General features: G+C 33.3%; 1 protein-coding gene across 1 annotated transcript in view; it reads left to right on the top strand.

Moving 5' to 3' along the window:
- Positions 1 to 14,186, top strand: part of LOC111515458 (G-protein coupled receptor dmsr-1) — a 380,603-nt gene that overhangs the window by 95,516 nt on the left and 270,901 nt on the right. The window lies entirely within an intron of this gene.

The raw sequence follows: 14,186 nt of genomic DNA, 5'->3' as shown, positions 1-14,186 counted from the left end.
GTTTCGTTCAAAACTTTTTTCTGTACCTACTGAATCACGGGTAATTGAAAATATTTAAATATTTCATATCTAGTACAAAATTTCGCTAACACTTATAATTCTTAAAATATGTTTTCTATTTTGATTTTCTTTTTGAACAACCTATCAAAGAGGTTATGTATAGCTCTATCTGCCCGAGAATAGCTCAAGCGAAGTTGATTCTCAGTGTTATTTTCTATCCATTCACTTTTATATTTTTATGCTTTATAGTTTTTATATTCTCATACTGACATTTATGTGTTGCATGAGAATATTCATTATTATTGTTATTTATTTAAATATGTAGCATATATATTATCACTTTCTGACTACTCTTTCACCAAAATTTTTTTAAATATTATTCAATTTGTATAACTTATATTCTTTAAAATAATAACACTTTGAAAATAATATTTTATCTTCGACAATATCTTTTAAGTTGTGTATATTATATTTCTTAGAATAGTAACACTTTGTTAATTAGATTTCATCTTCAAAAATAAGTACATTTTGATTTGATTTGATTGCAATAATTGATGTTACGTACAGCGCCATCTGTTCGCAAATAGATCAATCAATAATTGATAGTTATGTACAACGCCATCTGCCCGCGAATAGATCAAGAAATATCAATTAGGTTACGAACAGCGCCATCTGACCGCGAATAGATCAATCAATAATGCCGATAATTCTGTCAATACAGATCCCGATCTTGAGAGTTACACACACACATTCATACAAACAATCATACATACATACAGGTGAAGCTAATATAGAGCGTGTAAAAGTGAATCTACTAGCTGAACAATGTGCGTTCCACTCCACAGTCGATTTTCTGGAAAAGGCACCACCCGCTATTCCCACACTATAGTAAAATCAATAATGATTGAGAGTAAAGCGCGTTGTCATATCTAAATTTTACGTTACCAGTTTATAGCAGAATCAAAATATAGTAAGCAGTAGAGTTGTAGGTTGTGGCAAATTATAGATAATACACAATACTAGTACGATTAAAAGGTATTATTTATGACAAAAATCAGTAATGAGCTTGTAATGAGTAATACTTATACATTTCCTGATTACTGATCAGTAAAAATTCATTATTTTCTGTATAGTGTTAGATATTTATTACAACTAGTGGCAACGCTGTACGCAACGATATTTTTGTCTTTGTCACTTCACCGTAACTTCCATCTCATCGTTGCAGTCCTCACTAATGTACTTGCAGCCATGAGCGTATCATTGGTTTGTGAATTATACAGCGTGAATTGTACGTTTTACAGTTATGTTAGTCAGCAATCGACGTGTTGTGATAACAATTGGTGAAAATAATAGTGCTAATAAGTGTTTAAGAGTTACATAATTATATTTCTACACCGTTCTCAAACTACTCAAAAAATGGGAGACATGGTCGGGCCTTCCACGTCGAAAAAGGTAAAACGGTCGGAGTCTCGGTCAGTAAGAGAAAAACAAATTGTACTGCGAGTATTTCACTGTCTTGAAAGAGATCATCAGCCAGCAAAAGATGACTTTGTGCATATGTGCTGTAATTCTACGTGTGTACCTCCGAATAACACAACCGGGCATTTCTACATCATTAAGTTCCACAATTACAAAAGATAAATTAGTTGATATGCGCTCTGGTTATACCGGTGTAAAAAAATCCTCGATATACAAAATACTAAGAGAAGCATAAATTCATGGGGACGTACAAACGCCAAAAACTAGTAGCGGACGAAAAAAAATCACAGTTGATGAAGAAGCCAAAACCAGTATACGCAGAACTATTCACAGTTTCTTTTTCAGAAATGAGCTGCCCACACTACAAACAGTTCTGGAGGCACTTAGTGATCATGAATTGATCCCAAAAATGGGTAAAGAAACTTTTAGGAAACTTGTACACGAAATGAAATTTACGTACGGAAAAGTTGACAGGAAAAGCATTCTCATTGACCGTCAAGGAATAATAGCATGGAGAAGAAACTATCTAAGAAAAATTGACGAATTTCGGAAGCTCAAAAAAAAATTGTACTTCATGGACGAGACATAAGGCCCACCTAATGACTACAACGATTAGGTAAATTACGATATTGCAAAGTTTTAATGAAGTAAATAAAAAATGTGTATGAATATTTTAACTAATTGTACTAAGAATTTCTCTTTCATTCTCAACCCTCTCAAAAATTAATAAGCACGCCCCCGATTTGCTGTCAACTGGGCTTACTTCTATTCTCAATCATTATTGGTTTTAGTATAGAATCCACATCACTGGAAATTGCTTTTCGACAGCGTCTAGTCAGGTGAATTTTGAAACTGCTCAATATCAACAAGGCGTCTGGACCTGATGATGTGCCCGTCATCGTTCTTAAAAAGTACGATGACGGGCACGATGAAATGGCACTAGTTTTTTGCAGACTTTTCAACCTGTCTTACAAAAAAGAAGTTTTTCATTCTTGTTGGGATATGGCTCGCGTTCAACCTATTCCCAAGGCAAGAAAAATCATGGAGAAAGCCGTAAACCAACATATCCTTGAATATTTGAAAGGCTTAAACATCTTGAGCAATCGTCAATATGGCTTTCGGAAACATAGATCAACAGACCACTTTCTATCGTATGTCACCTATATTGCAGAAAAAATGTGGTCTGAAACAAATGTTTCAGACCACATGACTACATGCCTTTTTTTGTCAAAGAATAGTAAACACGATTCGAGAAGCTAACCGCTGATAGAAAGAAACACATTCCATAGCTATAGCTACATTGATTATACAAAACTTTATACTGTGTTACAAAACGAAAATTGGTTTGATGTTACAAATTAAAATGAATCACAAAAATCATATGATAACTTTATTACTATATAAGAAAAACATTCAAAAGACTGCACTACAAGACATACATAAACAAAACTTCGCACAACTTAAACCGTGGATCACTGTAGGTTTAATCAAATCCATAGAGTATAGAAATAAACTGAAACTGAAAAATATGAACCCAGAATTGAGGAATGAATATAAGCGGTATAGAAATGAATTGAGTCAATTATTACAAATTACAAAAAATTACTATTACAGAAATGAATTAAAGGAAAATAGTAAAGATTGCAAAAAAACATGAGAAACAATCAATGAAATAACTAATAGAAATATAAAACAGAAAAATATAGGGGAAATCAAATTAAAAGATAAGATATTTAGGGAATATCAAACGTTCTCAATGAATATTTCGCTAGTCTTGGCACAGAAATGGCTAAAAAAATAAATAAATCATGTAGAATCACCCCACTATTTTTGAACGACAAATCAATAGTAAATTCAATATTTCTCACCCCGGTAAATGATGAAGAAATTATAAACATTATATCAAAATTAAAAAACAATTGTGCACCTGGTCCCGATGGAATTGGTTCCAAACTTATAAAAACTCTACACCTGTATTTGGAACAACCCCTTGTCTATATAATCATTTTAATATTCAAAACTGGCAAAATACCACTGCAATGGAAATATTCCATAGTAACTCCCGTTTTTGAATCTGGTGATAAATCCAATCCCAGCAACTATCGACCAATTTCTGTAATAGATAATTTTGCGAAGATATTGGAGCATGCCCTCAAAATTCGCCTACTGGAATTTTTTCAAAAAAATGAGGTATTAACAGAAAGGCAGTATGGATTCATGAATGGAAGTAATAGTGAACTAGCTGCTTTAGATTTATTTAAGCAAGCATCGGATGCCTTAGACAATTCAAAAAAGTGTCTTGCAATTTTTCTTGATTTGGCCAAGGCCTTTGATACAATTTCTCATGAAGCACTCTTAAATAAACTGAATTTATATGGAATACGTGGACCGGCAAATAATGTTTTTACAGATTATCTTTCTTGTAGAACTCAACGGGTCAAAATAGGCAACAATGTTAGTGAAATCTCTAGTTGCGTACCTCAAGGTACCGTTTTAGGCCCAATACTATTTTTAGCATATATTAATAATTTAAGTCGCATAAATAATTTCGAAGGGCACCTCATATCATATGCTGACGATACTGCAATTATCTGTACAGGTGATACATGGCAACATGTATATAAAGTAGCAGAAGAGTGTTTGGGTAAAATAGAAATTTGGTTAAGTAACAATCTTCTCAACCTTATTGTTGAAAAATCAAAATTTGTTACTTTCACTCTTCTGAGCAACCACCAACTGTCCAACAAAAAATTTATTCACATATGCCAAAGTGTTCTGAAACCTTTTGTGAATGTCCATATATTGAAAAAGTAACTAAAGTATTTAGGAGTTGTAATGGACCAACATCTGAGATGGGATGAACATTTGCAATATATAGTAAAAAGACTTAGACATTTTAGTTATAAAATGTATGAACTCAGGGATATACTCACAAAAAAAGCTAAAAAAGCTTAATTATCGTTTACAAATCTCTTGTTGAGTCAGTTATACGATATTGTATCACAGTGTGGGGTGGAATGTTTGAGAATGTGCTAAATATTGTACAGGTGCTCCAGAATACAGTTTTAAAATTAATGTTGAAAAAAAACAGACAATTTGATACGGAAAAAATCTATTCTGAAACTAATCTGCTTGATATAAGAAGTTTGTATGCACACCAGTGTCTAATATGGATATACTCAAACAATATCAATTATTCTAAGGCAAATACAAAGTACACCAGAAATGTACATAATTTATCCATTGATATACTTTACAAAAAAAGTCATACCCAACGTTCAGTCTACTATTTCGCTCCAAAACTGTATAACATGCTTCCCCTTGAAATAAATATAAATACCACATTTTTGAAGTATAAAAAAATACAAAAGAATTCATAATTGTAAATAATACCCGTATAAACAGTTTACTATTTTCGTTCGAGTATGTAACACTCTGATACTTGGAGCGTAACAATTACTCATTTTGGAACCCTTTCTCGTCTAAGCCATGAAAAATGGTAGCGATGTGGCAATTTGAGATTGTTCGTTTTATAAAAAACCTCTCGAATACTTTTCCAAATTTCATAATTTTTCTTTAAACATTTGGAGCAATAAATTGAAAAAGACAAGGTGATTTATGCTAGATACTTTCGTATTTTTCCTATCTACAAATACTAGTGTTTTCAATTCAAAATGTAGATAGGAAAATTTACAATAAGAAATTCATAGATAACATTTACTGAATAACCACCCAAGCAAAACGTCTGCATAATTTGTTTACAGACTTCGTTAGTACACACCTCAACCGTATGATACCAGCTGATAGGACAACCATTAACACACCTGTTACGTCAATACAATATCATTGCCTCGATAATACATCGCTTGTGAAAAAAAAAGATTTTGCTGTGTATCATAATAAATATCATCTTCCCAAAACCTTTTCGAAAAGACCACATTGATACAGTCCCTAACTTACCTTTCATCAATAACATGGAGTTGAGTTCTGAACTCCAGACATCACCAGAAGATATATCTGTCGTCAAACTTAAACCAGTCCGATTCATCTCTGACCAAGGCGTAATAATAACCAGATTCAACGACTGCATGAAGAGTATAATAGTGGTCTGCTAGATTGAAGTGTTCATCTATTTCGAACATACATAAGAGTTTGATGTTTCCGTCAGAAGTTGAGTCATGTTGTAAGATCATCAGTGTTATTATTAGATTGACTGGTGCCTCAGCTATACTTGTTTTTGTACAACAGTCAGTCATATAAATATATATATATATATATATATATATATATATATATATATATAAAATAAATAGATAAGTACTCCTTGATCATTCCCATATTGATTTCAATTTAAGAGCCACCGGTATACAGCTGTTTCAGCCTATTGGGCATCGTCAGTACCGGGCAGGCGGTCCTCGATTGAAGACAATATATATATATATATATATATATATATATATATATATATATATATATATATATATATATATATATATATATATTACAATGTAGGTTTTCACGGATGGTGGAATATGATGTGTTGTTTTTCCGGGTGTTCATCCGTTGTGTACTATTTGATAGTTGACGTTTCGCCATCACCTCAGATGGCATTATCAAGACGAGTTATTTTCTGGTGTTTATTGATTTTTATTTATTTATTATTTTATTTATTTATTTGCCACTGAGGTACAGTATGTACATATGATATGTCAATAACTTAAAATTATTATTATATAGAACATAATAACAGTGTGATACTCACAGTGTGATATTCACACATACACATATATACACACATACACACATCCACATATATAAACATACACACATACATACAAATAAATAGACAAGACACGTATATAAATTCCTTAGTAAAAATATGGAACAGGCGTCGAAGATAACACTAAATAATAGTAAGAGGAAAAAAATAAGTAAAATAAGTAAAATCATTGCTCAACGGAAATCATCTTCCAGGAATTCATCACAGCTATAGGAACATTTTTGCAGCAGCAATTGCTTTACTCTACCTTGAAACACTTTATCAGAGGTAATTTGTTTGATCTGCTCTGGTAATTTATTATACAGATTTATGGCATTATACAAAGGGGACTTTTTATATTTCGTTGACTTATGACTTGGAATACGCAAAACATCACCATGACGTGTGTTGTAACTGTGCACCGTTGCGTATGTTTCTAGTTCATGGATGTTAGATCTAGCAAATCCTATACATTTAAGAATGTATATGGAGGGAGCCGGTAATAATTTTTCCCTAACGAATACTGGTTTACAGCTGGTTACAGTCTAACAATGCGCTTTTGTGCTACGAATACTCTGATGAATTCATTACTGCAACCCCATGCTATGATATTGAGGGATATATGTGAATATGCCATAGCAAAATAGGTTTCTAGTAGACCTGCTGTGTCCATGCATGATTTCATTTGCCTTGAAGCAAAGAATGTCTTGTTTAATTTGTTGCAGACATCTTTTATCTGCAGATCCCATGATAAGCTTTCATCCAAGTAAATTCCTAAAAATTTTATTTCGCTGCTAATCTTTATTTGTAGGTCATCTGGAACATTATTTTTCCTATTATAGAAATTTACTATTACAGTTTTTGTGGAGTTTAATATTAATCTGTTTCGCTGATACCAGGAGCTAAAACTATCGATTATGCATTTTACCTTACTAAGCAGTACATCAATATTTCCCCCTGTAACTGTGATAGTGGTATCATCCGCAAACTTGGTAAGGTGGCAATCTTTCAGATATTCTGACAAATCATTTGCATACAACAAGAAAAGCAATGGTCCAAGCACTGACCCCTGTGGCACTCCAAGCTTAACGTCGTTGCACCTTGATCTAACATTTTCACATTTTACAGTCATGGTACGCCCTTTGAGGTAAGATTCAATCCATTGTAACAAGTTATTCGGGAACCTAAGTTGGGTCAGTTTTGCAACTAGAAATTCAGGAGACACTGTGTCAAACGCTTTTGTTAGATCAAAAAATAAAGACATTACAAAATTATTCGAATCCACTTCTTTGTAGATATAATTCAGTAAGTGATATGTTGCAGTTTCAATTGATTTACTCTTTCTGAATCCATGTTGATCTTTGCACAGTATATTATTTTCTGCCAAATAATGCGTAATCCTATTTGCGACTATTTTTTCAAATAATTTAGCCCTTAAATGCATATTGTTGCAATATTGCAACAACCGATTTCATAGGCTTTTAAATTGTTACTGGCTATTATACGATGCCATAGCACAGCGTTGCATATCTACAACGATCCAATTCGAAGAATACCGTCGGATATTTCGATTATAAAAGGGAATGTATTTAGGATTTTAGAATTTATACTTCAGTTACCAGTTGACATTTGACGGTTACAGTATAGGTGCAGTAAACGGAAGAATAATAATAGTGCTTTTGAAGAAAACTTCTTAAGAAAATTGTGTTCTTGTGCAATAAGGTATGTACTTTTGATATAATTTCATGAGGAATGTCAAATATAATATATTGATAGTGATAATTGATTATGAATTGTTGTTGCAGAATTGCAACACTGTACATTGAGAGGTAAAACCGCTTACTGACGAAGAATTGGCTGATATTTGGGAGAATTGCTCAGACAGCGAGGATGACTTGGACTTTTCGGAAACAGATAGTGTTGCTGACCCAGATTATGCACCAAGTGAGGCAGACATAATAAATGCACTTGTAGATCAAAACGAAGATATTGAAGAAGCATTATCCCAGGAGCCTTCCAATGAGATGAAGGAAGAATTTGTACCAGAAGATCAAAATCAATCTGTCCTGCAGCATTCGGTGGATAAGTCGGTAAAAAAAAGGTTGCAAAAGCAAAAAGTGGTTTGGAGACATCGAAATATTCATTTGAACGATCTGCAATTGGCATTTCATGGGGAAACTGAACTCCCACCTGCAGTTATGGCTTTGGAAACCACTTATAGTTTCTTCTCTTATTTTTTCAGTGACGATTTTGTAGAAAATATTGTGGAACAGACCAATCTATTCGCTATTCAAACAAATCCGAATAATTCACAACTGTTTACTGTAACAGACATAAAGCAGTTCATGGGTATTTGCTTCTATACTTCAATAGTTCATTTGCCTAGTGTGAGATCTTATTGGAGCAGTGAGATAGGCTATGATCTTGTGAGAAATGTAATGCCTCTGAACAAATTCGAAAAGATCAGACGTTTTATACATTTCAACGATAACTCTAAACATGTCCCACGTAATACTCCAGGACATGACAGATTACATAAGCTTCGCCCAGTAGTTGATCATCTGAATGAGAAGTTTATCAGCATTCCACTAGAACCTACTCTTTCAGTAGATGAACAAATGTGTGCCACATTTGCCAACCCACATTTGCCAACCCCACAAATGGGGTTTCAAATTATTCGTACTTGATGGTATTTTTGGATTTGCATATCGTTTTGAAGTATATTCAGGTCAAGAAAATGTAGGAAATAGACCTGCTAATGAACCAGATATTGGGGCATCTGCTAATATTGTTGTTCGGTTGTCCCGGATCATACCTAATATGAAAAACTATAGATTGTATTGTGACAATTATTACACGTCATTAGAACTAATGCTTTATCTTGCAAAAACAGGTATATTATCTCTTGGAACCATCAGACGTAATCGAATTCCAGATTGTAAATTACCAACAGAAAATGATCTGAAAAAGAAAGAACGTGGCACTTCCGATGAGTACGTAGCCACTATAGAGGATACTGAAGTGTCATCCCTGATATGGAGAGATAACAAATGTGTGACACTCCTCTCAACATATGCTGGTAAATATCCTATAAAAAGTGTTCAAAGATATGATAAGAAGAAAGGGGGAATTGTGAATGTAGAATGCCCTTATGCCATTCAAGAATACAATCGACATATGGATGGAGTGGATCTAATGGATAGTTTCATAGGACGCTACAGGATCAAGTTAAAAAGTAGAAAATGGTACCTACGAATATTCCATCATTTACTTGATTTGTGTATGGTAAACGCATGGCTACTATATAAGCGAGTCTTGACTTCACACGGAAAACAGAAAGCAATATTACCACAGTCGAAATTCAGAAGCCAAGTGGCAAATTGTTTGTGTATGGTTGTATCTAAAAATACCACCACACGAGGTAGACCAAGTCATAGTCTGGAAGAAAATGTTGAAGCTAAACAGCACAAAGGCAATGCACAACATATTCCTCCAAAAGATGTACGAACAGATCAAGTTGGACACTGGCCAATCCATGCAGAGAAAAAACCAGGTGTAAATTTCCAAGCTGCAAGGGGTATACTGACGTAATTTGTGAAAAGTGTGGTGTTGTTCTTTGTTTCAACAAAAAAATAATTGTTTCAGACAATTTCACCATTGAGAAACTTTTATGAATTTGTGTACAATGTTGCATTTCTGCAACAACGACAAATGTTGAAAATATTAAAAAAATATTCAAATAGAATTTTTTTCGTTATTTTTCCCTTGTTTCTTTGATCATTTTATAACGAAAAATTTTTTTTTTAATCGAAAATAAAAAATCATCCATTTAAGGGTTAGACAGTGAGCAGAGCAAAGAGATTTGCCTATAATTTTCTACTACCGAGCGATCGCCTTTTTTGAAAAGAGGTATTACTAATGCCTTTTTGAATTCTTCGTGAAAGTATCCTTGCAAAAAAGACTGATTAAATAAATAAGTCAAAGGGGTAATCACCACATCGATTTTTTTTTTATTGTTTCTATTGACAACTCATCCAATCCAGTAGACTTTTTATTTTTTAATATTTTTAGTGTGCTCAGCACCTCAGATTCGCTTATAGGATCATTTTGGAAAGGATGAATTATATGGTGATTCCTTGAGACTGTACAAGGCAGTGACATATTTTGACCAAAGTTTTTTTCAGTTGCAAATTTGGCAGCATTTGAGAAATTGTAAGCAAACAATTCTGTTATTTCATTTAGGTCTGTAATTTCTTGATCATTTTTTTAAATACTGATAATTTTGTTCGATGATCTACTCTTCCTTCCTAGTTCATTATTTATAATGTTCCATGTTGCTTTGGTCTTATTGTCTGCATTCAGAATTTTGTTGTTGAAATAATTGATTTTAGCCTCTTTCAAGTTTTTTTTTATGTTCTTTTAAACTGTTTTGATTTAAAGTTAAACTTCTGGCATCTGCTTCCTTAGAAGCTTTGATATTTCTAAACATTTCTCTCAAATGTTTTCCCTTCTGGATAATATCATTTGTAACCCAGGATTTAGAATGATTTTTTACAGTGAGACATCTTTCTGGGCATCAGACATTAAAACACCAGGAAACAGATTCCAAGAAATATGAAAAGCTGACATCAATCTTCATATCATATAGTTGAGGAAACCAGATTATACTATTTAGCCTTGTTTTGAATTCATTTATATTTTCAGGATTTAACTGACGCCTTATAAACTATTTGTTTTTTATTTTCTTCCTTAACGTGATTTTCACTTATCTGAAATGTAAGAATATGTGACAGATGGTCTGCTATATTTGGTTGTTTTAACTTGCATTCATAGTAATGATCTGAATAGGTAGATGTCATGTAGTCAATGCATGTTCGGCTTGTGTGTCCATTTATATTTGTAAAAATTCTAGTGGGGCCTACAAAGTTTATATCAAGTTGGTAAGACTTGAAAAAGTCACTGAGCAGTTTAGTGTTACTATCTTCTGGTGCTAGGTAATTTATGTTGAAATCTCCACACAATATAGTAAAGTTAGATTTGCACTCCGCTATTGCTAATGCCTGCGATAGACAATTTAAAAAAACTCGAGGGTCCCCACTTGGTGGTCTGTATGCGGTTATGATAGTGACTTTAGTTGTATTTTTACGATAGAAAATTGCACAGATCTCTACATGACACTCTACAGATAACTTTTTTATAGACTCTAGTTCATTACAATTTGTGTTTTCTTTTACTAAAATCAGTACACCTCCTCGTTCATGATTCTCCCGACAATAAATTGCTCCTACTTTATAGCCTCTCAAATAAACTAACCCATAATCTTTTGTTATCCAGTGTTCAGAAAAACATAAAAAATCCAATTTATTTTCATCAGCAAAAACCTCGATAGAGCTATAGTTGTTAACAAATCCCTGGACATTTACATGACACACACTATCTTTACTAACGTTTATATTATTTAGTAGAACCTTTTTTACATTTGTTGCAGATTGAGCTGTGATAGTCTGGGGTATAAAAAATTTTTTTGTTTGTTTGTCCCCTCAACACTTGAGTTCATCACTAAAATATCACTAGAAATAGTATTGTTTTCTAAATTCACTGAAAATTTTTTGTTGTTTGTTTCTGCATCTGATTTAGAGTATGTTTGAACTACTTCATTTTCTTTTTCTACAGATACACAGCATGTCTTCATAAACTTGTTAACCCGAGTAAAGTGCTTATCTATATGACGAAGTAGAGATTGCATTAGATACCACTTTCCAATCCTATTTATAGTGAATCCATCTGTGTCATAATATGTCTTCCTTAGTGCAGAATTACATTCAAAAACAAGCCCAAGTTCATTTGTACTATTAAACACAGCTTTGACGAATGCTAAGTTTTCCATATATATTTCATGGTTTTTATATATTTGGTCGTATCTGTATGGTCTAGTGATGATTATAGGGTTTGTATGCATTAGTTTCTCGATATATGACTCGATAAATTGAAGATGGAGGATTTTAGTCCATATGAGCACAATGTCGTTTCTTGTAAAGCTAGAAGAATAGTATACAGCAGTTTTTATGAGTTCATCATCTGGGGCATTTGATTTTATTATTGCTTGTACGGCATACTTATTTGATTGCCTTAATACAATTTTTGCTAAATCCTTCCCATTTGAACCTGCAACTATCAACATCCTGCTCTTTATTACAGGAATGTCGTTTCGTATGCTTGGGGTACTCTGGTCTTTGTATTTTGAAAAATCTTCATCTTCAAGTGATTGTGTTGCATTAGCTTTTTTTTCTGTATGTGTTTGTTCTGTTTGACATGCTATTTGTTTCCTATTTGGGAGGATTGTCTGACACCCAATGTTTATCATTTGCTTGCCATTTGCAGCACCAATAACTTCCTGTAATTTTGAATTTTCATTACGAACATCTTCTAATTTACTTGTAAGCTGTTTTATTTGTTCTTTTGCTTCAGAAATATGTTTTTATTGTTTTTCTATCAGCTCACTCAGTTCCTTTTCATTATTTAAAGCTTCTTCCATATAAAATTTGGCATCCTTCTTCAACTTTTCTATATATGTGTTTTGTACTTCTTGTTCCTGTGTCAATTATAATACACTTTCTTTCAACAATGACTTTTCTTCCAAGATCTCATCCTTATATGACAGGTTTTCAGTTTCACAGCATATTACTTTATGATTTTCAATGAAGCTCACTTTTCGACTATTTCTTAGGGCACATGCTTTGTGGAATATAGAAATGCATTTGATACAAACATAATATGATGGTGCGGTCTTTTGTTTGCAGCATTTGAAATTGAAATTTGCCATGTTTATTAGTTTTTACCTCTACTCAAGATTTATCAAAATAAATCTATATTTTATTAAAAATATTATTAAAGCCGGTCCTGTCCACTTTGTTTATCACCAACAAAGAACAAATTAATTTGAGTTTGTTCAAACTATCATCGAAATATTAACTTTTCATAAATTTAGAGTACTGAAGTACTTAGAGCTATGTTATGGCCCATATTTAGCACGAATTATTTTTTATCTCGAAACCCGATAGAGATAGGTATAAGACATCATAAACAAGAAAGTATCATAATGAAAGAGCAATTCGAAAAATGTGTTAATATACGGGGTGTTCTATTCACTTCCTAAGACTTTTTGATGGAAGTGAGAACGCCTATTTCAGAACATGTAAGGAAATTTAAGATGTGGAATTTTCAGAAAAATCCTACATTGTGTTTTCCAGAAACGTCTAACCTACCAACGATCGTGAGTCACACTGTATATATACAGGTAAAGTCAGGAAAAAACTCCATAAATAAATACTCTGGAGTGTGAGTTACAATAATAAACATAGTCCAGAGAGGTACATATGACAAACACCTTACACCTCGTGGACCCACGACTTTGTATGTACGTGTGGCAGATACCCGCTGGATAAATAACAACCAACCCAGCTAATGCCGCGCATTAGCTGCCGCAGATAGCTGAAGTACCAATTGAAATTATTTTGTGCTTTTCATATCTAGGAAGTTACTTGCGATGAATATTCCAAACGGAAGACGTTGCACAGGTGCTTAATGGTTTTACTACAGGTTTCTGCGCAGCATTAGCTGATTGAGTTGTTTTTACGTCGGGTACCTGCCACACGTACCTACAAAGTCGTAGGCCCATATGAGAGGCAAGGGGTAAAGTGTTTTTCACCAGAACAGCTCAACCGATTTCTATGAAATTTCATGTGCATACTCGGTAGATCTGAGAATAGGTTACAATCTACTTTTCATCTCCCCAAGTGACAAGGGTGCTCCACGCCAAATGTAACCCTCAATTTTTTCCTTTCATCACCAACCCCTATTTTTCAATAGCCATTTTAGTAATTTAATCATTGTTATTCCCGCCAGGCGTCTACCGTTGTCACTTCTCACTCAGTAAACAGCACAAAAT

The sequence above is a fragment of the Leptinotarsa decemlineata genome, unplaced genomic scaffold, assembly GCF_025532065.1.
Source record: "Leptinotarsa decemlineata unplaced genomic scaffold, Ldec_3_MD MMD2_tig00026294_RagTag_RagTag, whole genome shotgun sequence".
In the NCBI taxonomy this organism is placed as follows: Eukaryota; Metazoa; Arthropoda; class Insecta; order Coleoptera; family Chrysomelidae; genus Leptinotarsa; species Leptinotarsa decemlineata.
This window is presented reverse-complemented; position numbering and strand designations above follow the sequence as displayed.